Source organism: Pan troglodytes, chromosome 1 (assembly GCF_028858775.2).
Source record: "Pan troglodytes isolate AG18354 chromosome 1, NHGRI_mPanTro3-v2.0_pri, whole genome shotgun sequence".
NCBI classification, from domain to species: Eukaryota; Metazoa; Chordata; class Mammalia; order Primates; family Hominidae; genus Pan; species Pan troglodytes.
The window spans coordinates 77,856,614-77,882,475 of record NC_072398.2 but is presented as its reverse complement, the minus strand read 5'-3'; the positions used below and the strand labels follow the sequence as shown (position 1 = coordinate 77,882,475).

At 38.2% G+C, this 25,862-nt stretch overlaps 1 protein-coding gene and 1 long non-coding RNA gene across 5 annotated transcripts in view; one reads left to right on the top strand and one right to left on the bottom strand.

The window, feature by feature from the left end:
* LOC112206015 (uncharacterized) overlaps positions 1-25,862 on the bottom strand; it is a 133,763-nt gene that overhangs the window by 106,574 nt on the left and 1,327 nt on the right. For both annotated transcript variants that reach the window (XR_010151825.1, XR_002940137.2), the window contains exon 2: positions 22,536-22,682. This is a non-coding gene — a long non-coding RNA (uncharacterized LOC112206015). The remainder of the gene's footprint in view (positions 1-22,535; positions 22,683-25,862) is intronic.
* The window catches only part of FMO1 (flavin containing dimethylaniline monoxygenase 1), a 37,455-nt gene continuing 35,040 nt past the window's right edge, over positions 23,448-25,862 (top strand). For 2 of the 3 annotated variants that reach the window (XM_001142411.7, XM_009438189.5), the window contains exon 1: positions 23,448-23,578. The gene's annotated coding sequence lies outside the window, so the exon portion shown is untranslated. The remainder of the gene's footprint in view (positions 23,579-25,862) is intronic. The other variant, XM_001142786.7, reaches the window with a different exon arrangement.

The following is a 25,862-nucleotide window of genomic DNA, read 5'->3' as shown; positions in this document are numbered from 1 at the left end:
TTGCAGCCTGTGATTGGCCAAAAGCTCAGCTGCTACAGTTAACTAAGACTCAGTTGCTTGTTACAAGAATGTAGTCTCAAGGTAGGTTTATATATATATATATGTTTATACACATATATAATGTATATATATAAAACATATATATAACATATATTATGCTTTATTTATATATATTAGGTTATAGTTTGCTTCATTTAGAGACAGCATTAGGCCAAAGTTTAATTTAACAATTCCCCTCTTTTATCAGCCTTTGAATTTTGAGAAATTGACCATAACCTAGGTCCAATTTTTTTCACCATCATAATGGACTTGTTTGGTCTCAGTATAAAATTCACAATTCACAATGTCGAATTTGTTGGATTATTCTTTATGTTTTCCTGATATTTTTGTTTTTCTAACTATAATGAGATTAGTTGATGTACAACGGATGGCTCCATATGAGCATTTGAGACTCTTAAGGGACCAGGCATGGAGGCTTATGCCTGTAATTCCAACACTTTGGAAGGCCAAGGTAGGTGGATTGCTTGAGCCCAGGAGTTCAAGACCATCCTGGGTAACATGGCAAAACCCCTTCTTTACAAAAATATACAAAAATTAGCTGGGCATGGTGGTGCACACCTATAGTCCCAGCTACTCTGGAGGCTGAGGTGAAAGGATAGCTTGGGTCCAGGAGGTGGAGGTTGCAGTGAATGGAGATCATACCACTCATACCACTGCACTCCAGCTTAGGTGATAGAGCCAGACCCTGTCAAAAGAAAAGAAAATAAAAGAAAAGAGAGAGAAAGACTCTTAAGGGATACAATACATTAGGAAGAATATTATAATGGTTATCAGGAGGAAAAATACAAAAAATTAAAAAATTAAAGTACACTACTTAACAGGAGTCTCTACAAACCAAAATAATCTAAATTAAGCCATTTAAAGTTCAAGCAATAATAAAGACAATTCAACAGTATTCAAGTCCTATTGGTTATAGTCTTTGTTCAGGGCATGACGGTGATTAAGGGCCATAGTTAGTAGTAAAATGCCCTCCTTTAAAGAGGTGCCTGATTCTGTAGTTAGCCTGGTAACACAAGTCGTACTAGTCTGAAGACCTACTAAAAGACACATAAAGATTTTAAAACCTTGGAATATTAGCCCCAAATGATTAGGCTAAAAATAAACAATAAAAAACCTTCCAATAGCCAAGTCTGCCATCCACCATTCCACCATTCTGGATACCTGCAAATCAACCGTTAGCTTCTCCTGTAAACACATCATGTGTTCCTTTCCCGTGAGAAATTTCCTTGATGTATTTGGTGGCAGTGTCTAGAGAAACATCAGTATCAGCCACATTTTAAATTAAGCTTTTTGTAGTAGTAAAATCAGGAGAAAGGTAAGTACAACATTCAGTTTCGTTTAGCACTATACACAAGTCCTCAATGTAGGCAAAGAGAAGATCTGCGTGATGCTCCATTAAGTATTTTTGTTGAACATGAATGTTTTCATACACCTTTCAAAGAGCAGCTTCTATGCATCTGAACTTTTGGGTGGTCACATTGGCTACAAAATCTAAGATTTTTCCTAATTTACAGACTATCTTCAAATTCTATACAACCAGCACCCCAATACTGCCAAGAGTGTGCCCCCAATAACCCCACAGGAACATTTCCTCCAAGGAAACTAACTTATCTCCATCTATTTCAAGGTTTGTGCTAATTTTGGTTATTGATTGCTTTGGCCTCTGGTTATGAAAGATACAATGGGAACTTTCAGGAAAAGCTATTCAGAAGGTAGGAGGGAGCCAGGCCATATAGCAAAATCTGAACCAGTGAGGAAGAGGAAAGTAAATTCTCTGCAGTCCCAATGTAGGCCCTCAGGGGCTAGGAAAGATGGCCACCTAGTGGTGTTCGAGCAGAAGTCAATTAAATTTGTCCACAAGTTCACATAGCTCCTGAGTAAGGTATAGTGAGAAACTTACTCAAAGGGTATGCTGTAAGGGTGCATAACCACATTTAGTGGAAAAGGAGCTTCCAGATTTAATTCAGTGACATCATACAAGCAATTACTCATACCTGCATTGGTAGTCCCCAGGTCTTGAATATGTGATATACCTTTTACAGACATCACTCAGATATGTTTTCTATATTTGGTAACAATTAGGTTATTAATTGGAAAGTTCATGGTACTATTTCTAGTGAGTGTAGAAAAGTAAGTAGCAGTAATGTCTAGAATTTTAAGGAAAGCTTTCCACTCTTCCTCTAGGGCTTCATGATGACTCTCAATGGGAACACAGACATTGGCATGAGAGAAATTGTTTTCTGATATGGTGGCATTAGCCTACGAACCCAAAAATTGCTCTCATTTCTTTTTAGGGCATAAGCTCTTGATAAAGCCACACACAGATTATGGTCCCGTGGATTTTCCTTTAAGGAAAAGGAAGTGATTCAGACAGCAGAAAACTAGGGGGAAAGGGGAGAAATAAGGCTTTCGTGATGACAGAGAAATGTTATTCCATGGTCTTAGGAAAGTGTCTATGTCTAGGATACCATCTGCTTCTGGGGAAAAACTTCCCCGGTCATCTTTACCTTAAGGCCTCCAACAAGTATACACCAGGAGTCTGGAGGAGCCCTTCTTAGTAAAAAGATGTGAATACGAGACTCAAAACCCTGAGGTTTTGCTGCAAAGAAGAACTTGGTATAGTCCCTATCAAGGGCAGTCTTCCTCTGGTGTCATTTCCAAAAGACCCAACCTCATTGCTCTAAATCATGAAAGGTCTGTTTGTCATCAATTTGTGAGTCACAAAGGGCTTTTCTTACCTGGTGAAAATATGCTTTGGCATAATGCGTCAAAGCATGGCACTATTGAGTCATGTCAGAGTTTACAAAAGCAAAAGATCCATAGGTTTTATTATTAACGGAATAAGCCTTGAAGTAACTATTTCATAATTTCAAATATTTAATTTCATAAGCAGTCAACCTAGATTTCTAGTGAGGATGAGTGTGATTGCCATCAGTTGATAATTGCCTTTGACTAAGGCAATCCAATCAATGTAGTTAGCTTCGCCTAATGCCATTGCATTTATAATATCTTATTTAACTGTTTTACAACTTGTCCAGTGAAATTCAAAGGTGAAGCAGGCTAGGCTTCTGGGTTGGGTGGGGACTTGGAGAACTTTTCTGTCTAGCTAAAGGATTGTAAACACACCAATCAGTGCTCTGTGTCTAGCTAATGGTTTGTAAACGCACCAATCAGCACTCTGTAAAAAAGGACTAATCAGCACTCTGTAAAATGGACCAATCAGCAGGATGTGAGTGGAGCCAAATAAGGGAATAAAAGCTTGCCACCCAAACCAGCAGTGGCAACCCGCTTGGGTCCCCTTCCACGCTGTGGAAGCTTTCTTCTTTCACTCTTCACAATAAATCTTACTGCTGCTCACTCTTTGGATCCGCACTACCTTTATGAGCTGTAACACTCACCGGGAGGGTCTGCAGCTTCATTCCTGAAGTCAGCGAGACTACAAACCCACTGGGAGGAGCAAATAACTCCGGATACACCATCTTTAAGAGCTGTAACACTCACTGCGAGTGTCCATGGCTTCATTCATGAAGCCAGCGAGACCAAGAACCCACCGGAAGGAACCAATTCCAGACACAAAATGAGTACCTCTATCACTGAAGATTTCTCCAGGAATGAATAATAAGGGAAACACATTTTCTTTTTTCCTTTTTATTTTTTTATTTTTTTTGAGACGGAGTCTCACTCTGTCACCAGGCTGGAGTGCAATGGCGCAATCTCGGTTCACTGCAACCTCTGTCTCCCTGGTTCAAGCAATTCTCCTGCCTCAGCCCACCCAGTAGCTGGGATTACAGGCACGCACCACCACGCCCAGCTAATTTTTGTATTTTTAGGAGAGACGGGGTTTCACCATGTTGGCCAGGATGATCTCGATCTCCTGACATGATCCACCCGCCTCGACCTCCCAAAGTGCTGGGATTACAGGTGTAAGCCACTGTGCCCAGCCAAGGGAAACACATTTTCTAATAAACTTTAGCTATTATTATGGCATCAGCCTTCCTGCATGGGAAAGCTTCTATACAACCAGAAAACATACGTTTAATGTGTCACTTGAAGGAACTCCATTTTTAAGTGTTCAAATGATCCAGCAGGTGTGTATCACCTGAAGTTTTTATTTTCTTATCAGAACTATGAGTTTGACCATTTATAACCAAAATTGGTTATAAATTTTAGCAATTTTAAAAGTCATGCCATCAATATTTTTTCATAATTTGAATCATTTTATCTCTGTCATGATGAATATGGAATTCAGAGCTCTTAATAATGGAAGCTTTAAGGACTCAGGAAGGACCAAGCAGCTGTCCAGACTCTTCATGAGTTAATGCTTAATATTGCATTTACGTCTTTTTAAATACCAATTTTGTTTCTCCAATTCAGGTGAATAGTACTGCTCATTAAATAGGTTATCACAGGTAATTTGACAGTGATCAATCTTTTAAAGTTTATTCAAATTGCATATCTTAACAATTTCAGTACTGGCTGACTTAGCATAAAAGTCTGCCAAATCATTTCACTGATATCTAATTAATTCTTGTCCTGACATATATTGGGTTCACAGTTTTATGAACCAGTCAATTTTTTCATTGTAGAATTCTTAGCCAGTCCAATGGTATGATCTTAAAGTTATCAGAAAACTATATTTGTCAGTGTCCTTTTCATGAATCTTCTTGAAGATGAAACACTTCAGGCTTATAGTTGCCCAGGAAAGTACCATAGTAAACAATTAACCATCTGTGAATGACAAGACTTAAAATTGCCATGGTTAAAAACCTGATGAGACCAGGCATGGTGGTACATGACTCTAATCCCAGCACCTTGGAAGGCTGAGGCAGGATGATTGCTTGAGCCTAGGAGTTCAAGACCAGCCTGAGCAACATAGTGAAACCCTGTCTCTACGAAGAATAAAATAATTAGCCAGGTGTTGTTGTGCATAGTAGTCCAGCTACTTGGGAGACTGAGGTGGGAGGATTGCTTGAGCCCAAGAGCCCAAGGCTTCAGTGAGACGTGACCATACTACTGCACTCCAGTCTGTGTGACAGAGTGAGACTCTGCCTCTGAAAAAAGAAAAGAACAGAAAAGAAAAGAAGATAAGAAAAAGCAAGAAAAGACAGACAAGAAAAGAAAAATAAAAAGACCTAATGAAAATTCACTACAATAATGATGGAATTGATAAGGAAATGAAGTTACTTCTGTTTCATACAACATTTTAAGATAATAACTAGAATTATGAATACCAGCATTATATGAGGACAACTTGATGTCTATGAATTTCATACAATTTCCAAACCATATAGTAATAACACATACACACGAAAATAACCCAAAGAAAGTTAAGCATTACTTATTTTTGACAGTACTATTCATATAATTTAATGTATCAAATAAGCCCAAATACTTATTATCTATCTTTTGTAAGGATGGATATCCTTTTGATGTGTTCCAAGGGCCCATGTGGAAAATCTCAAAGTTAATTCAAGGTCAAGAAAAAGGTTTAATTTTACATTTTATATTTGGGAAGTCTGTCCAAAATATCAAAGGTTTGAAACACTTGAGCAAAATATTTAATAGGATCACAGGTCACTGTGAATAGTAGTAATTTATTTAACCAAAGTGATAATTAAAACACTTCAAAGGCAAATATAGAAAGCTACATAGTTGTAGAAAAACTTTAGCTCTCTTAATAGAGAAGACTCAGTTCTCTTATGAAATAAAAAACCTAATAAAGACAGCATGAAGCACTGGACATTATCTTAGTAAAATACAGAATATTTATCTCCTACACCAATTATCTAAAATGGAAAGAAAAACCTTTCACAATTTCCTGTTAGAAGTAGACCAAGAAAATGTTGTTTTAACAGAAACACCAAATTCTAGTTTTGTATCAGTGTAGTTCTCATACTAATACTGAATTTTTAGAAAAACTTGTAAATAGTTCTTTCTAATCCTAGCTAGCCTGGTCACACATGAAATTTATTCCACATGATTCATCTTCTACATTGAAAGAACATACAAGAAAAAAAAAAAGATTTATCTTCCACAAACTCTCTACAACTTTTTCATCATTCAGTTTTTGTCCTGTACTTTACCTCTTCTCGTTTTGGAAAAAACAGTCATTCTACTTTAGTACAAAAATTATTCTTTTTTCCTTAACAAAACATAACATTCTCATATCTTATAGCTTTTCCTTATCAAAAGTAAATCTTACTTTCCTTGTATTCTTGCATACAGAGTTGTTTCCATTATTAGTTCTAGTGATCTTACTTACATGTATTAATTAGAATTCTTAATCTCTAGTGACTTTAATTTCCAGTGAACATTAGGAAGCAAGCAGCTGTGAACTGTCTGTCACACCAGCAATCTTTAAATTGGCAAATGTATGATCATAGTTTCTAGAAGCACATCCTTTCTCATAGTACAATTTGTCAGTGTGGCATAGAAGATATTTACTAACATTCCCAAATATCCTTAGTCTCTCTGCAATAAGAAACTGTAGAGGAGGCAAAATTGCATGTCTGTCCTCCTAAGGGTTTGTTTTTGTTTGTTTGTGTGTTTGTTTGTTTGCTAGGCCTGAGAATTAAATTGTTGTTATTACAGATTACCCTCAGCCTCAACTTTTCTTTCTTGATAAGAATGTCAAAACTTTCTGGTACAGAAAGAATTTTTTTACATGAGAACTTTATCTTACATCCATTTAACTCACTTTTTTAACAATTTCACTTGGATTGCTTGTAAAGGTTAAATATTAAGCAGCTAGTCATCATCTTATTTTTCTTGCTGACAAGTTTTGTAATATAGACATAAAATAAATTTATTTTATTGGTAACCCTAGGCAGGAAAAGTCATGCATCTGTATTATATTTAGTACTGAAAAATCTGAAGACATGCCTGTTTTAATTAAACCAACAGTATCCTAATTTATCAAAGATTACCCAAATCATGTGAACTTGAAAACTACTTGGGTTAGTTCTTATTTTTCTAAACAAATACTTCATTTATGTAAACACTTATTTTTCTTAAAGCCAATTAGAGTTCTTTTAGCACTTAATTTAGCAATATCATAAGTAGATAGAAAAACATCACACATAGATATCATATATAGAGACATATATAAACATATAGACAGAAACAGATCTTACAGCTTTCATTCTGATATTTTAGCCGTGTGCCAGTGCAATAATACAAGCTCACTAATTTATTAAAGAATATCTGGATCTAGGCTTGGAACAGCGGCTCATGCACATAATCCCAGCACTTTGGGAGGTTGAGGTGGGAGGATCACTTGAGATCAGGCATTCAAAACCAGCCTGGGTAACATGGCAAGACACTATCTCTACAAATGAATTTTTTAAATTACACAATTTTTTTTAAAGAACATCTGAATCCAAATATTTTCTGTTCATTAGAACTAGGATTTTTTGCCCAATGGCTAAAGATTTTGACTGGCATTTTTGAAAAATACTTTTAAGATGCTTTTCATTTGCCTTCTGTAAAGAACCTTTTAAAGAGAGAATCTTTGATTCATTTAATCTTTTAGATGCCTCTTTGTACCACTTACAGAATGCATTCCATTTTTTTTTTTTTTTGGCTTTTTGCATTTGTTTTCTAATGCACTTTGCAAGTGAACAATTTTATCTAGGTTAAAACATCCCCACTGTAGTCACTAGTAAAGTTAACCCATTTTCCCCAGAACATACAGGTTCTGGGCCCAGAATTTGTGCACATAAAGGTAGCCAGTGTGGCAGAAAGTGGAGTCTCAGACTCCTAGAGTCCCAGACTCCTTTTTGATTTGAAAGGTACCTACATGAGGCCTCTAACTAGATCCAGTCTAGTTAATTATGAAGTCCAATTTGATCCTAGACCCAGTCAACTAAAAAGTGCTCAAGTAAAGTTAGAGAGTTTATCACACAAATCCATGGAGCTCAAATTCAGGACAGAATTCACCCATGACTCCAGTTGTTACAAGAGATCAATGGGCACAATGAGCCCTGGTGAGTACTTTTATTTTGTCACTCAGTGCTCCTGGGGGTCCCTGAAGGTCTACTCCAAATCCAACTTCTGACACCAATTGCTCAAAGAAAAGCTGTAGACAAATTAAATTTAGCAGAGTTTATTTTAACAAAGAAAAAAATGTATTAATCAGGCAGCTGCCTGAACCACTAAAGGTCCAGAATGCTTCTGGCAGAAAGGTCCAGATGGGCAGGCAGTATTTACAGATGGAAAAAGGAAGTTATATACAGAAAGAGCCTGATTGGTCACAGCACAGCATTTGCCTTATTTGGACATGTCTGAGAAGTTTTCACCTGTGATTGGCTGAAAGTTCAGCTACTATAATTGGCCAAAACTCAATTACAAAAATGCACTCTCGAGTTAGGTCATAGTTTGTTTACATTTTAAGTTAGAATATAGTTTCCTACAGAGGCATCTTTAGGCCAATTTAATTAACTAAATTTATTGATTAAATTAATTTATTAGATAAATAACTTATTAATTTCAACAATACAGTAATAGCAATTATACTTTGCAATCAAAGCATTACCACAAGTCATTGGATCATTTTAGGTGTGGAAGGGACTGAACAGAATGCTCTTAGATAAGAAAACAGGCTGAGAGAAATCAAGGCACTGCCCAGGGTCACATGACTGGTCAAGTCTTCTGAATATCGTGTATTGCTTCTTCTACTACCAGTCCAAACAAACCATTGTAATAACTGGCTACTCAAATCATGTAGATGACAGTTGTATATCTAAAACTTGTGCTTTAATACTTAGGTTTCCATCTATATGCTCTCATATTCTGGGAGAAGGATTTTAATTATAACTAATAAAAAGAGTTTTATTGTTAGACATCCCTGCACTTTGAGCTGCTGGCTAATAGAGTAATTGATTATTAAAGAGCATCAATTTCTCTAGATGTTGAGCTATTTCAAGTTTTAGCAACTTAAGTAACCTGGATAAAATACTAAAAGCCACTACACATTATAAACAATCCAATTTTATTTAATTATATTTAATTCTGACAACCTCTTTTGTGCATCAGGAAACTCAGAGAGTCAGAGTGATATGGTTTGGCTGTGTCCCCACCCAAATCTCATCTCAGATTGTAATCCAAATTGTAATCTCCACATGTTGAGGGAGGCACCTGATGGGAGGTGATTGGATCATGGGGATGGTTCCCCCATGCTGTTTTTGTGAGAGTGAATGAGTTCTCACAAGATCTGGTTGTTTGATAGGTGCCTGGTGCTTCCCCCTTCTCTCTCTTTCCTGCCACCATGTATCCTGCCACCATGTAAGATGTGCCTTGCTTCCCCTTCACCCTCTGCATGGATTATAGGTTTCCTGAGGTTTCCCCAGCCACATGGAACTGTGAGTTAATTAAACTTCCTGTCTTTATAAATTACCCAGTCTCAGGTAGTATCTTTATAGCAGTGTGAAAATGGACTAATACACAGAGTAAACAACTTTCCCAAGTTATATGGCCTACAAGTGGGCCCAGATGGGGTTTACTGCCAGGACTGTCTGACTCTCGGCCCTGTGCTAAATGCTGGCATATAGGATGATTAAACTATTTTTTTAAATCATGTTTTATCTCTGAATTCTTCAGTGTGCATCTTATATCCCAGATGGAATATTATGTTAATGTTTTGTTCCCTCTTTATATACAAAAATTACAAGTGATCCTCAACAGTATTGAAAAGTTGACAAACTACAGGTTGTCAAAGAAATTTCAGAAATGATTTTAAGATAGGTCTGGTAGTGCACGCCTGTAATCACAGTTAGTTGTGAGGCTGAGGTAAGAGGATCACCTGAGCCCAGGGAGGCTGAGGCTGCAGTAAGCCATGGTTGTGCCACTGCACTCCAGCCTGGGCAAGAGAGTGAGACCCTGTTTCCCCCTCAAAGAATGGTTTTAATTTGTTTGTGTCCACATTCATAAATATGGTAATGATTTAGGTATTAAGGTATCTGTATAAAAAAGGGAACTGCATTTGTTCACTAAAAATATCCTCATAAGTGCCTGAAGAAAAAAGTAGATACTTTGAAGGACCTTGTTTTGGGCAGAATTGCATTCCTCAGGATAACAGAAAGAACTTTCAAACAATTTAGAAGAGGAATGAAGGAAAAAATTAAGAACAAAAAGAAAGAATAGAGACAGTGGGATAACAGAATGCTGTGTAGGTTCAAAGTGATGTCTCCCTGTGGCCCTTTGTATATTCAGTAAAGTTATTAAACACAAAAAATATGTAGTGGAGGTGGATTTTTTGTGGAATTGAAAAGGAGCTAAGCTTTATACATAGATTGATAGGAGGCAAAACAATAACAGCACAATCTGAGGCCAATGCAGACATGGACGAAGCCATGAAGTAGTAAGCAGAAGTCATGGACAGAGCTGTGAAATTGATGGTATGTGCCTGGGTACAGGGAGACCCCAGCTGCTATCCAAGTTACATAAATCTTAAAAAAGTCCTCAGGTTGCCTGAGCCTTAGAAAAGTTGCTAAAAACTCTGTGTATCACATAAGAGACCAGCTTGGAGTTGTTACTTTTACAAGACTCATAGTATCATAGAAAGACCTAAATATCCTCTTCAAGCAAGGACATATGGCTTACAGTTTATTCATTTATTAAACATTTATAAAGCACCTACTACATGCCAGGCACTGTGCTATGTCTGGGAATACCAAGAGGCACAAGAAAAAAACAAATGCAAACTTTTGAGCTTTAGTTAATAGAGTTCTGCAACTATTTACAAAGAACTTCTATAAATATTATCCTACCTGATCCCCACCGCAACATTGTGGGTTAGGCAAAGCAAAAATGATTAACCCCCTCTACAGATAAGGATGTTAAGGAACTTTGATTCCTCACTAGTATCCTTTCTGCTTCACTCCACTATACTATACTATTCTAAATATAACAAGGCTGTGGGACCAAGATGGACAACAAGAAACAGTGGCATTTGAAGGCTCCCATTGAAAAAACCATAATATGTATTGGGGGAATCTGCCCCCAATATTTCAACGTAGGTTCTTTCTATTTTCCGTAAGTGTCAGTCAGCTGAGAAATAAAGAGAGACAGTACAAAGAGAGGAATTTTACAGCTGGGCCGTGGGGGGTGACATCACATATTGGTAGGACCATGATGCCCACCTGAGTCTCAGACCAGCAAGTTTTGATTAAGGGTTTCAAAAGGGGAGGGGGTATAAGAACAGAGAGTAGGTACAAAGATCACATGCTTCAAAGGGCAAAAAGCAGAACTACTAATAAGGGTCTAACAAAGATCACATGCTTCTGAGGGAACAGGACACTTTCTGGAAAAAGCAGAACCACTGATAAGGGTCTATGTTCAGCGGTGCATGTATTGTCTTGATAAACATCTTAAACAACAGAAAACAGGATTCAAGAGCAGAGAACAAGTCTGACCACAAATTTACCAGGGGGGAGTTTTTCCCCACCCTAGTAAGCCTGAGGGTACTGCAGGAGACCAGGGTGTATCTCAGTCCTTATCTCAACTGCATAAGACAGACATTCCCCAGGTGGCCATTTATAGACCTTCCCCCAGGAATGCATTCCTCTCCCAGGGTATTAATATTAATATTCCTTGCTAGGAAAAGAATTTAGTGATGTCTCTCCTACTTGCACATCCATTTATAGCCTCTCTGCAAGAAGAAAAATATGGCTGTTTTTGCCAGATCCCACAGGCGGTCAGACCTTATGTATGTCTTCCCTTGTTCCATAAAAATCGCTGTTATACTGTTCTTTTTCAAGGTGCACTGATTTCATATTGTTCAAACACACATGTTTTACTATCAATTTGTACAGTTAACACAATTATCACAGTGGTCCTGAGGTGATGTACATCCTCAGCTTATGAAGATATAAGTGATTAAAGTAAACACAGGCATAAGAAATTATAAAAGTATGATTTGGGAACTGATAAATGTCCATGAAATCACAATTTATGTCCCTCTGCTGCTGATCCAGCTGGTCCCTCTGTTCAGGGTCCCTGACTTCACACAACAAATATGCATGTGAATCCTTCACTGGCAACCAAGGTATCCAGGTTCTCTCACCAGAACTGATTAGGACGCTGGTTTGACCCACTGAGAGAAGGAAGAACAGTGTAGTATGGCGGCCCACCTGAGAGCCACATGGGGCTGGGGAGCCCCCTCTGCCTAGCCAAGGGGGGTGGTGAGCATATTACCCAGCTGGGAAAACTGTGCTTTTCCCATGGAACTGTGCGACCCATGGATCAAAGAATTTCACTCATGAACACACATCACCTGGGCCTAGCATCCCAACCCCAGGACATGCAGACTCTTAACAGCCTTGCAGCTGGAATCTGCTTAAGCCTATGGAGCTCCCAGGGGGAGGGCCGATCAGCATCATGGCTGCATCTGCCTGCTGTCTAAGCCATTTGAGCTCCTTGCGGGAGGGGCAGCAGCCAGCACTGGGACTCACAACTGCCTAACACGCTGAGCTCCCTGGCAGAGGGAAGGGCAGCACCCATCTCTATAGCCCCAGGCTGTGCTTGTCCCCTGCTGGAGCCAGGGAGGCTGGACAGCTTGCTCCCAAGACTTGTCCCCCACAGCCCAACACACCAGCTGTGGCAGTCTGCAGGCAGAGTGCCTCTTCAGGCCTGACCCTGACCCATCCTTCTTCAATGGGTGGGGCTTCCTTGCAGGAACTCCAATAACTCCAGCCAGAGGCTCAGAGACAGAATGCAGATTCCCTGGGGCCTTAGCCACTAGCAGGAGATGTGGCTACAGTCTCCGCAAACCAGAAGACAGCCTTTCTTCCTGGTAGTTCTGAGGAATCCATACAGTCTAGATGACTGGGTTTCCCCCAGTGAGGCACACCCCCTCCACCAAGGGACAAAGTGCTCCATTAAAGGGGTCCTGTTCCCCATGCCACCCACATGAGTGAGACTCTCCAACAGCAGTTGTCAGACACCCCATACAGGAGCAATCCTACTGGCATCAGGTTGGTGCCCCTAGAGGTCAGAGGTCCCAGATGAAGGAGCAGGCACCCATCTTTGCTGTTTTCCAGCCTCCTTGAGTGATATCTCCAGGCACAGGAGCGAATCAGATGAATAAGACCTGAAGTGAACCCCCAGCAAACTGCAGCAACCCTACAGAAGAGGAACCTGACCATTGAAAGAAAAACAAACAAGCAGAAAGCAACAACAACCGAATCACAACAACAACAAAAAGCCCCCACAAAAACCCCATTCAAGGGTCAGCGGCCTCAAAGACCAAAACTAGACAAACTCACAAAGATGAGAAATAATCAACAAAAAAATGCTGAAAACCCAAAAGGCCAGAGTGCCTCTTCTCCTCCAAATAATCACAACGTCTCTCCATCAAGGGCACAGAACTGGACAGAAGATAAGCTGAATGAATTGACAGAATTAGGCTTCAGAAGATGGGTAATAAAAAACTACACTGAGCTAAAGGAGTATGTTCTAACCCAATGCAAAGAAGCTAAGAACCTCGATAAAAGGTTAGAGGAATTGCTAACTAGAATAATCAGTTTAGAGAGGAACATGAACAATCTGATGGAGCTGAAAAACATACGATGAGAACTTCATGAAGCATACACAAGTATCAATAGCCAAATAGATGAAGCAGAAGAAAGGATATCAGAGTTTGAAGACCACCTTGCTGAAATAAGGCATGCAGACAAGACTAGAGGAAGAGAATGAAAATGAATAAACGAACCCTCAAAAAAAATGGGACTTTATAAAAAGAGCAAAGCTACAATTGATTGGAGTACCAGAGGGAGACGAGGAGAATGGAAACAAGCTGGAAAACACACTTCAAGATATTATCCAGGAAAACTTACCAAATCTAGCAAGACAGGACAACATGCGAATTCAGGAAATACAGAGAACACCACAAAGATACTCCATGAGAAGACCAACCCCAAGACACATAATCATCAGATTCTCCAAGGTCGAAATGAAGGAAAAACTGTTAAGGGCAGCCAGAGAGAAAGGCCAGGTCACCTACAAAGAGAAGCCCATCAGACTAACAGTGGACCTCTCAGCAGAAACTCTGCAAGCCAGAAGAGATTGGGGGCCAATATTTAACATTCTTAAATAAAAGAATTTTCAACTGAGAATTTCATATCCAGCCAAACTAAGCTTCACAAGCAAAGGAGAAATAAAATCCTTTCCAGACAAACAAATGCTGAGGGATTTTGTTACCACCAGGCCTGCCCTGCAAGAGTTCCTGAAAGAAGCACTAAATATGGAAAGGAGAAACCAGTACCAGCCAATGCAAAAACAAACCAAAATATAAAAACCAATGACACTATGAAGCAACTACATCAATTAGTGTGCAAAATAACCAAATAGCGGCATAATGACAGGATCAAATTCACACATAACAATACTAGGCTTAAATGTAAATGGCCTAATGCCCCATTGAAAGACACAGACTGGCAAATTGGATAAAGAGTCAAGACCCATTTGTGTACTATATTCAGGAGACCCATCTCACATGTAAAGACACACACAGGCTCAAAATAAAGGGATGGAGGAAAATTTACCAAGCAAATGAAAAGTGAAAAAAAGCAAGGATTGCAATCCTAGTCTGTAACAAAACAGACTTTAAACCAATAAAGATCAAAAAAGATAAAGAAGGGCATTACATAATGGTAAAGGGAATAATTCAACACGAAGAGCTAACTATTCTAAATATATATGCACCCAATACAGGAGCATCCAGATTCATAAAACAAGTTCTCAAAGACCTACAAAGAGACTTAGACTCCCATACCATAATAGTGGGAGATTTTAACATCCCACTGTCAGTATTAGACACATCAACAAGACAGAAAATTAACAAGGATATCCAGGACTTGAACTCAGCTCTGGATCAAGTGGACCTAGTAGATGTCTAAAGAATTCTCTACCCCAAATCAATGGAATATACATTCTTCTCAGTGCCACATAGCACTTATTCTAAAATCAACCACATAATTGGAAGTAAAACACTCCTCAGCAAATGCAAAAGAATTGAAATCATAACAGTCTCTCAAACCAAAGTGCAATCAAATTAGATCTCAGAATTAAGAAACTCACTCAACTACACAGTTACATGGAAATTCAACAACGTGCCCCTGAATGACTCCTGGGTAAATAATGAAATTAAGGTAGAATCAAGAAGCTCTTTGAAACCAATGAGCACAAAGAGAAAATGTACCAGAATCTCTGGGACACAGCTAAAGCAGTGTTAAGAGGAAAATTTATAGCACTAAATGCCCACATCAGAAAGTTTAAAGATCTCAAAAAAACACCCTAACACCACACTTACAAGAGCTAGAAAGGCAAGAACAAACTAATCCAAAAGCTAGCAGATGACAAGAAATAACTAAGATCAGAGAAGAACTGAATGAGATACAGACACAAAAAAAAACCTTCAAAAAAAAAATCAATGAATCCAGGAGCTGGTTTTTTGAAAAGATTAACAAAGTAAATAGACTGCTAGCTAGACCAATAAAGAAGAAAAGAGAGAAAAATCAAATAGACACAATAAAAAATGATAAAGCGGATATCACCACTAACCCCACAGAAATACAAACTACCATCAGAGAATAATATAAACACCTCTATGCAAATAAACAGGAAAATCTAGAAGAAATGGATAAATTCCTGGACACATACACCCTCCTAACCAGGAAGAAGTTGAATCCTTGAATAGTCTAATAACAAGTTCTGAAATTGAGGCAGTAATTAATAGCCTGCTAACCAAAAAAAGCCCAGGACCAGATAGATTCACAGCTGAGTTCTACCAGAAACACAAAGTGGAGCTGGTACCATTCCTTCTGAAACTATTCTGAACAATTGAAAAGGAAGGACTCCTCCCTAACCCATATTTTGAGGCCAGCATCATCCTGATACCAAGCCTGGCAGAGACACAACAAAAAGAGAAAACTTCAGGCCAATATCCCTGATGAACATCAATGCAAAAATCCTCAATAAAATACTGGCAAGCTGAATCCAGCAATACATCAAAAAACTTATCCACCACGATCAAGCCAGCTTCATTCCTGGGAGGTAGTGCTGGTTCAACATGTGCAAATCAATAAAGGTATCATCACATAAACAGAACCAAAGACAAAACCGCATGATTGTCTCAATAGATGTAGAAAAAGCCTTTGATGAAATTCAACATCCTTTCATGTTAAAACTCTCAATAAAATAGGTATTGATGGAACATATTTCAAAATAAGAGCTATTTATGACAAACCCACAGTCAATATCATATTGAATGGGTAAAAGATGGAACCATTCCCTTTGAAAACTGGTACAAGACAAGAGTGCCCTCTCTCACCACTTCTATTCAACAGAGTATTGGAAGTTCTGGCCAGGGCAATCAGGAAAGAAAAAGAAATAGAGTGTATTCAGATAGGAAGAGAGGAAGTCAAATTGTCTCTGTTTGCAGATGACATAATTGTACATTTAGAAAACTCATGATCTCAACTCCAAAACTCTTTAAACTGATAAGCAACTTCAGCAATCTCAGGATACAAAATCAATGTGCAAAAATCACAAGCATGCCTTTACACCAACAATAGACAAGCAGGGAGCCAAATCATGAACAAACTCCCATTCACAATAGCTACAAAGAGAATAAAATACCTAGGAATACAGCTAACAAGGGATGTAAAAGACCTCTTCAAGGAGAAATACAAACTACTGCTCAAGGAAATAAGAGAGGACACAAACAAATGGAAAAACATTCCATCCTCATGGATAGGAGGAATCACTATCATGAAAATGGCCATACCACCCAAAATAACTTACAGATTCAACGCTATTCCCATTGATATTCTTCACGAATTTAAAAAATTATTTTAAACTTTATATGAAATCAAAGAAGACCCGGTATAGCCAAGACAATTGTAAGCAAAAACAACAAAGCTAGAAGAAACACACTACCTGACTTCAAACTATACTACAAGGCTACAGTAACCAAAATAGCATGGTATTGGTACCAAAACAGGCATATAGACCAATGGAGTAGAACAGAGACCTCAGAAATAACACCACACATCTACAACCATCTGATCTTTGACAAACCTGCCAACAACAAGCAATGGGGAAAGGATCTCCTATTCAGTAAACGGTGCTGGGAAAACTGGCTAGCCATACGCAGAAAACAGAAAGTGGACACTTCTTAAGCCTTATACAAAAATTAACTCAAGTTGGATTAAATACTTAAATGTAAAACCACAAACCTTAAAAACCCTAGAAGAAAACCTAGGCAATACCATACAAGACATAGGCATGGGCAAAGACCTCATGACTAAGACGCCAAAAGCAATTGCAACAAAAGCCAAAATTGATAAATGGGATCTAATTAAACTAAAGAGCTTCTGCACAACAAAAGAAACTATTATCAGAGTGAACAGGTAACCTAGAGAATGGGAGAAAATTTCTGCAATCTATCCACTGACAAAGATCTAACATCCAGAATCTATGAGAAACTTAAACAAATTTACAAGAAAAAAAACAACCCCATCAAAAAGTGGGCAAAGGATATGAACAGACACTTCTCAAAAGAAGACATTTATGCAGCTAACAAACATGAAAACAATCTCCACATCACTGATCATTAGAGAAATACAAATCAAAACCACAAAGAGATACCATCTCACACTAGTCAGAATGGTAATTATTAAAAAGTCAAGAAACAATAGATACTGGTGAGTCTGTGGAGAAATAGGAATGCTTTTACATTGTTGGTGGGAATGTAAGTTAGTTCAACCATTGTGGAAGACAGTACGGTGATTCCTCAAGGATCTAGGACCAGAAATAACATTTGACCTAGAATTCCAATACTGGATATATACCCAAAGGAATATAAATTATTCTACTGTAAAGACACATGCACACATTTATTGCAGCACCATTTACAATAGCAAAGACATGGAACCAAACCAAATGCCCATCAATGATAGACTGGATAATGAAAATGTGGCATATATACACCATGGGATACTATAAAAGGAATGAGATCATATCCTTTGCAGGGACATGGATGATGCTGAAAGCTATCATCCTCAGCAAGCTAACACAGGAAAAGAAAACCAAATACCATTTGTTCTCTCTCATAAGTGGGAGTTGAACAATAAGAACATATGGACACAGAGAGGGCAACAACAGACACCAGGGCCTGTTGGGGATGAGGAGTGAGGGAAGGGAACTTAGACGATGAGTCAATCGATGCAGCAAACCACCATGGCGCATGTATACCTATGTAACAAACCCACGCATTCTGCACATGTACCCATTTTTTTAGAAAAAATTTTTAAAAATGATACCATGTAATACCTTTTGTATTAATTACAAACCCCTTAGGCAGACTCAAGATAGAATTCTAAGTGATATGATAGATATGATACTTTCTAACGTACAGTTGCAGGCTTTGTCACAAATGTTTATCAAGCTATAAAGATGTTTAAAGAAATTCTAAAAAAGAAAAACATAAAAGTGGCTATTTCCTCCAATCTTCAGATGGTGGATATGTGAGTCACTGAATCACCACTACTGACACTAGTAAACTCATTTCAAGCATAATAATTGGCCTTAAGTAGTCTTGGTTCTCCCTCCAACTCCACTTTCAGTGCTTTCATTCTAAAGGTGGGTTCTCAGGAAAAGAAAAATAATAACCTCGAGGTGTAAGGAACAGAGGGAATTACTTCCTTTAATGTGTGGCATTAAAAAACAAACACTCACATTTTAGAGTTACAGGCATCTGTGGGGAAGATCTGTGTAGGTAGGGGACCTTTGATGCTTCGAGTGTAGCGGGAAGTTGTGAGTTAGGGAATTGTGTTTGTCTTAACTTTGTTTTTTGTAGAGAGAAAAACAATTGCACGGGGTGGGTCCAATTTTCAGACTAAGTAAATTCCGTGCTCTCTTTCAGCTCTAAAATTCTGTGGCTCTAACTGTGAATCAGAGAAGTGAAATAGAGTAATGGAAGTGAGACTGAAGAAGATGGTTGACAACTCAAGATGAATGAAAGACAAATCTAACACCTGAAACCATGAAAATACTAGACGATAACATCAGAAAAACTCTTCTAGACATTGACTTAAGCAAAGACTTCATGACCAAGAAGCCAAAAGCAAATGCAACAAAAACAAAGATAAATAGATTGGACTTAATTAAATTAAAAAGCTTCTGCACAACAAATGAAATAATTAGCAGAGTTAACGGACAACCCACAGAGTGGGAGAAAATCTTTGCAATCTATACATAAAACAAAAGACTAATATCCAGAATCTACAAGGAACTCAAACAAATCAGCAAGAAAAAACGAACAATCTCATCAAAAAGTGGGCTAAAGACATGAATAGACAATTCTCAAAAGAAAATATACAAATGGCCAACAAGCATATGGAAAAATGTTCAACATCACTAATGATCAGGGAAATGCAAATCAAAACCACAATGCAATACCACCTTACTCCTGCAAGAATGTCCATAATTTTAAAAATATAAAATTATAGATGTTGGCATGAATGTGGTGAAAAGGGAAAACTTTTAAACTGCTGGTGTGAATTTAAACTAGTACAACCACTATGGAAAACAGTGTGGAGATTCCTTAAAGAATTGAAAGTAGTTCTACCATTTGATTCAGCAATCCCACTACTGGGTATCTAACCAGAGGAAAAGAAGTCATTACACAAGAAAGATACTTGCACAAGCATGTTTACATCACCACAATTTGCAATTGCCAAAATATAGAACCAGCTCAAATGCCTATCAATCAATGAGTGGATAATAATTTGTAATACATATATATATATACATATATATATACACACACACACACCATGGAACACTACTCAACCATAAAAAGGAACAAAATAATGGCATTTGCAGCAACCTGGATGGAGTTAGAGACCATTATTCTAAGTAAAGTAACCCAGGAATGGAAAACCAAACATTGTATGTTCTCATTCATAAGTGGGAGCTAAGCTATGAGAATGCAAAGGCATAAGAATGATACGATGGACTTTGGGGACTTAGGGGAAAGGGCAGGAGGGAGGTGAGGCATAAAAGACTACACATTGCGTACAGTGTACACTGCTTGGGTGATGAGTGCACCAAAACCTCGCAAATCACCACTAAAGAACTTTTTCATGTAACCAAACACCACCTGCTCCCTAAAAACCTATCGAAATAAAAAATATACTTTTTAAAAAAGAAGATGATTGAGAAATACAATGAAGGAGCCAAGAAACATCCCTCTAGTGCATTGATCAATAAAGACTTGGTATGATGCATTAACAACCAATCCCCAAACCTCGATACCTTGAAATAAAACAAAGATTATTTCATGTATGTGTCCATTAATGTAGGCCCTGCTCATCACATTCACCAGGTATTCGGACTAACAGAAGAGCCATCTTGAAAGTTGCTGATTACCACACTGAAGGAAAAGAAAGTTCTATGGAATCTTACTGGCAATTAAGTGCTCTAGCCCAGAAAGGACACTTTACTCTAGCTCACAGTTCTTTGACCAGAACGAGTCACATTCCTCCCAACCAACCGCTAGAGGGCCAAGAAGAACAATCCTACCATTCATCTTCCCTGAAGGTAGGAGGTCCAGAATATTTCCTAAAGAGCATTATTGTCTACCAATTCAGCTTCTTAGGGTCTAGGTCCACTCGAATAAGGGGACTACATATCCTTCCTTATCCCATGGTCTAGAGTATAACTGACTAACAAAAATCCCTAAAAATAGCAGAAACTGAAGTTGCCACCGAAGGCCGGTCTTCTCATTTTTAATTACTACAAGTCTCTTGCTGATTATGGAAAATGAGATGATATAATAAAATCATCATCTTATTCTCAACCAACAGTTTAAAGTCCTATGATTCTCCTTATGTTAGCAGCATGCCTGGTAAGGCCCAGGGACAAGTTAAGTCCCACCATTAGTGTACCAAATCCCAGTACTTACATACTTACCTTGATGTGTATATGCTGCACACCAAGGTAAATTACAAATCAAACATATTCTGATTTTTGAAAACATACTTGAACTAATAGTCATTTTAAAGGCTTACTCTCTGGGTATAATTAAGCTTGAAATCATCCAAATATTATTATTTTCATAGCTGCAGCAAAGCAGCTGAATTTCACAGAGCTAACAATGCTGTCTCTGTGCTGAATACTTAATAAGCCAGAAATGAGGCAAAAGGTGAGCCCAATGAGCAAGCAGTATACTCAGTGATACACAGGACCTCCAGGTCAAAGGGTTATACCATGTTGAAAATCAAGGAAAAAGACATATTCTTTCAGAAATTTCTCTCTGCTTCAGTCCACCAACCTCTCATGGAATTTATTCTCTGTACCTGTGGGAGTCATTTCAGTGTTATGAACCAGCAATCAAGACACCTTATCTGGTCCAGCAATGACAGCAGCATCATCATCATCATTATCATCATTACAATCATACATAGTATTTACTATGTATACACAAATCTCTTGACATAGATTATCTCATCTAATCCCCACCACAACTATCTGATGCAGATGTTATTATGCCTGTTTTATTTATTTTTTAGAATTTTTTATTTTATTTATTTCAATAGCTTTTGGGGGAGCAGGTGGTGTTTTGTTACCTGGATAAGTTCTTTAATGGTGATTTGTGGGTTTTGGTGCACCCATCATCTGAGCAGTGTACACTATACCCAATGTGTAGTCTTTTATGCATCACCCCCCACTCCAACCCTTACCCCAAGTCCCCAAAGTCCATTGTATCATTTTATGCCTTTGTATTCTCATAGCCTAGCTCCAACTTATGAGTGAGAACATAGAATGTTCAGTTTTCCACTCCCAAGTTACTTCACTTAGGATAATGGTCTGCAACTCCATCCAGGTTGCTGTGAATGCCATTATTTCATCCCTTTTTAGGGCTGAGTAGTATTCCATGGTATGTATATACCATGAATTATTTATCCACTCATTGATTGATGGGCATTTTGGCTGGTTTCATTTTTTGCAATTGCAAATTGTGCTGCTATAAACAAGTGTGTTCAAGTATCTTTTTTGTATAATGACTCCTTTTCCTCATTTTCAAGACAGCATCAGCTGCGGTAGTATAGGGAGAATGCAAGATTGCCCTAAGGTCTTCTGGATAAGTATTGGTGTTTCTCAGGCTAATAGTCAAAACTATTACAAAGTTCAGCTGGAAGTTTCCTTCTCCCTGTGGTCCTTCCTCAATTTCACTGGCAGCCCTCCTCAAGGACCCCTGTGAGATAAAGTCAGAAATGACTTCCCTGGGCACCAAGAGTACCTACAGGGATCTTCCCACTGCTTCTACTTTTATATTTCGTTTTGCTCTCTAAATTCATCTCAGCTCTAGGTAAGGTTAAATCCTTCTCCTGTGATCTGGATTTTTAGGTTCCCTAGTGGGTTTGCGTGTTTGGAGGCAGATTTTTTCCCCCACTCACACTTTGGGCACTCACAGTTTTTCAGCTGTCTCATGGAGTTTGCAGCGGCAAGCCACTTCTTTCAAAGGTTCTGTGAATTCTTTTGGTTTTCCTGGTATGTTCATGCAGTACTTCTTGGAGGAAAATTTCACTGCGTGAGTCTCCACATGCTGTTCTGTCTGTCTGCGTGGAAACTGCAAGTTAGTCCTGCCTCCTATCCACCATTTTCCAACAATCTGTCGTTAACCATTTCAAAGTATAGAATTCAGTGGCATTTAGTACATTCATAATGCTGTGTAACCACAACCTCTATCCAGTTTCAAAACACTTTCATCACACCCAAAAGAAAACTCCATACTCATTAGCAATCCTTCCCCATTCCCTTCTTTCCCCAGCCCCTGGCAGCCACTCGATCATGCCTATTTTAAATTGAGGAAACTAAAGCTGAGAAAAGTTATACAATTTTTCCAACATGACTCTGATAATAGCTGGTGAACACAATACTCGAACCCAGGACTTGTGATTCCCAAGATCAGACTCCTCCCATATACCTGTCTTTTATTTCCCAAGTGCTTGGGCAATCAGCTGCACTTAAAAAGCCTTTACAAATTGAGTTTACTAATGTGAGTAATATATGATTTTTTAAAAATAATAATTGTCCCTAAAGGTGAAATGGATCAAAGCCCTTAAAAGTGAATCTGTGGTGTAGTAACTGTTAACATAATTGTCTTATTTTATTCTCATCCCCTTAAAGAATAAAATTGATGAACAAGTGAGGATGCTGGTGTAACTCCCTAACTTAGTTTATAGTCTGTAAGCAGAAGAGTGAGTCTAAAGTACATATCACCAGACAGTGTTTCTCCTAGCATTTCGCTGTTGCATTAATCAACAAGTTAAAATATAAACAACGGCTAACCTTGGGTTTCAAATTTAACATTCCTTATCTCTTAGACCAGGTTTATCCACTGTGCTGGGGACTCCCAAGCCAGCACTGGCTCATACTGATTCATTTTGATCTCTGCTAATACCAGAGTCCTGCGTGGCAGAGCCATTGGCACCAGAAATTATAAGTACGTAAAGTAAGTAACCAGATATAATCTCTGATTTCTTTGGATGAGGAAAGTGGGGCCTGGAGTTTTCCTGTTTTGTTATTGTGCTCCAGGGAAGAACCACCTTATCAGAAAGCAGCTTTCTCTGTCCAACCCTGGAGGAGCTATAAAGCTACTCCTTGGCCCAAAGTATAGGAGTAGTAAATGTTTGGATACTTATAATGGGACAATATCATTGATTCAACCACTTAATAATCTACCCAGCAGTATACTTACCTGTGTACATGGAAGACAGGTAAGTATACTGCTGGGTAGATTATTAAGTGGTTGAATCAAATGGGAAAAACTTGGATTTCTAATGCAAGAGGAAAAGTCTTTTTTTTTTTTTTTAGTGCTTCCATCAGCAGCTTCTAACATTGTCTGAGATCATAGTTTTTGAAGGGTGACTACCAAATGTTGGCATTTGGCACAAGTGGGAAGCAAAAGGCAAGCCCCTTTAGAATTTGACTAATCTGTTCTGTCATGTCATCTTTTTTTCTGTTGTTAAAAGTGTTTCATGCTTCATTCTATGCATTATGTCAAAATTTATTGATTTCCATGTGATTGGCACATCTTTTTTACTAATCCTGCTCCAGCTAAATTCACAAGATCATAAACATCAAGGGTTTGAAAATCATTTTTAGATATTCAGGTCTATGCCATCTGTTCTGCAGATGGAGAAACTGAGTCCTTGGTTATTTCTTAGAGTTTCCCCTGCATCCTAGGGAACCTGCTATGGCCTTGTAACTGGCACAGAGGACCTAAAGCCTGGGAGAATTTTTATTTGCTTGTTGTGGTTAGGAACATTTGAGTAAATGAGGAGCTGCTGCTAGAGGACAGAAATCCCAGAGTATGGCCCTCCTTGGACCCAAGTTTCTTACCAGCTGTGCTCCTTTGTTCCCAGGGGCTAAGTAGGCACCTTCACCCACCCCAACTGCCATCCAGCTGAATCTCTCTCTGATTACTCCTGAAATGTCACAACCCACTTGAGGATAGGGTATCATTGTGCAGTCTGTGCCAACCAGTATTCTGAAGTATTTTCATGCACTAAGGTGTAGGAGTGTGTGTGTGTGTGTATGTGTGTATGTGAGAGAGAGAGACAGAGGGAGTAGGGAAGGAGGAGAAGATGGGGAATGCATAAATAGAGGGCTGGATACAAATCTGACAGTGCCAATGGCTTCCTAGTAAATGCATAGGTGAGTCACACTGGAAACAGTTAAACATTGGCTAATTGATACAATGCTAGCCTCAAATATAGTATAATATGCATTTTCTTGACACCAACAAATAAAATCTCCGGGTCAATAAAATAAATTCGGAAAATAAAACTCTTGCCCAGAAGTTTTCAACTTTCTAGGTTCAAGGAGCCCTTGGTGTGCAATTTCTTCAAGGTGCCCCCAGACCATAGTTTCTCCTATTAAGTAGACAAAAACTTAATAACTATTTATGTTCTAACAACTTTGTAGTTTTTTGAACAAGTAATATACGAACTAAAAGAAAAATAATATTTTTATTTCATTCTTAATCCCAATTACTTAATAATAAGGTTTATGTGCCTGCTGAGCACTGCACAACTTCTCAAACCTTGGAATCAGATCAGACATGAACCCTTCATTTCTATTCTACCTCAGTTTCCATGCAATACTTGCTTTTTGTCATAGCAATTGTCAAACACCCAGCTTTGCAAAGATATGATGTCAGCAAATGGAACACAGTCTTTTATAATATTAAAACTGTTAACTACTTTCAGCTAATACTTAGCATAGTGTTCAACTGACATCAAGAATCACTGTGTTTCTTCAAAATTTTAAAATAGCTCAGAGTGCCGCTGCAGTTTGGTAATGACAGGCGTCACCTCATGTTTTGACCTCTCATGATCTACTGTCCTACTAAACCAAAGCGGACACTCAATCTGACTTCAGTAAATTATATATTTGCATTTTACAACTTTCAAGAAGAGGAAGCAGTATAAAATTCACAGAAAAGCATAGTAGTTTCTAACCCTGTAGTTAAAAATCAGTCACTTTTATACAACCAATAGCGATTTCCCAACTCATTTAGTAATTTTATGTTGCTTAAGTTATTTTACTTGTTTTTTTCACTCAATTTTCACCCATTGGCATCTACCTTCCTAATTTAGTCCTATTTTCTTATTTTTATCTCTTATTTCTTTTATATTTAGTCAGCTTTACTGAGGCTTTTCTCATTAAAATAATAATAATAAATTTATCTTAAAACTTCCAACAAAGGAATGGCCAAATTTTTATTAAATATC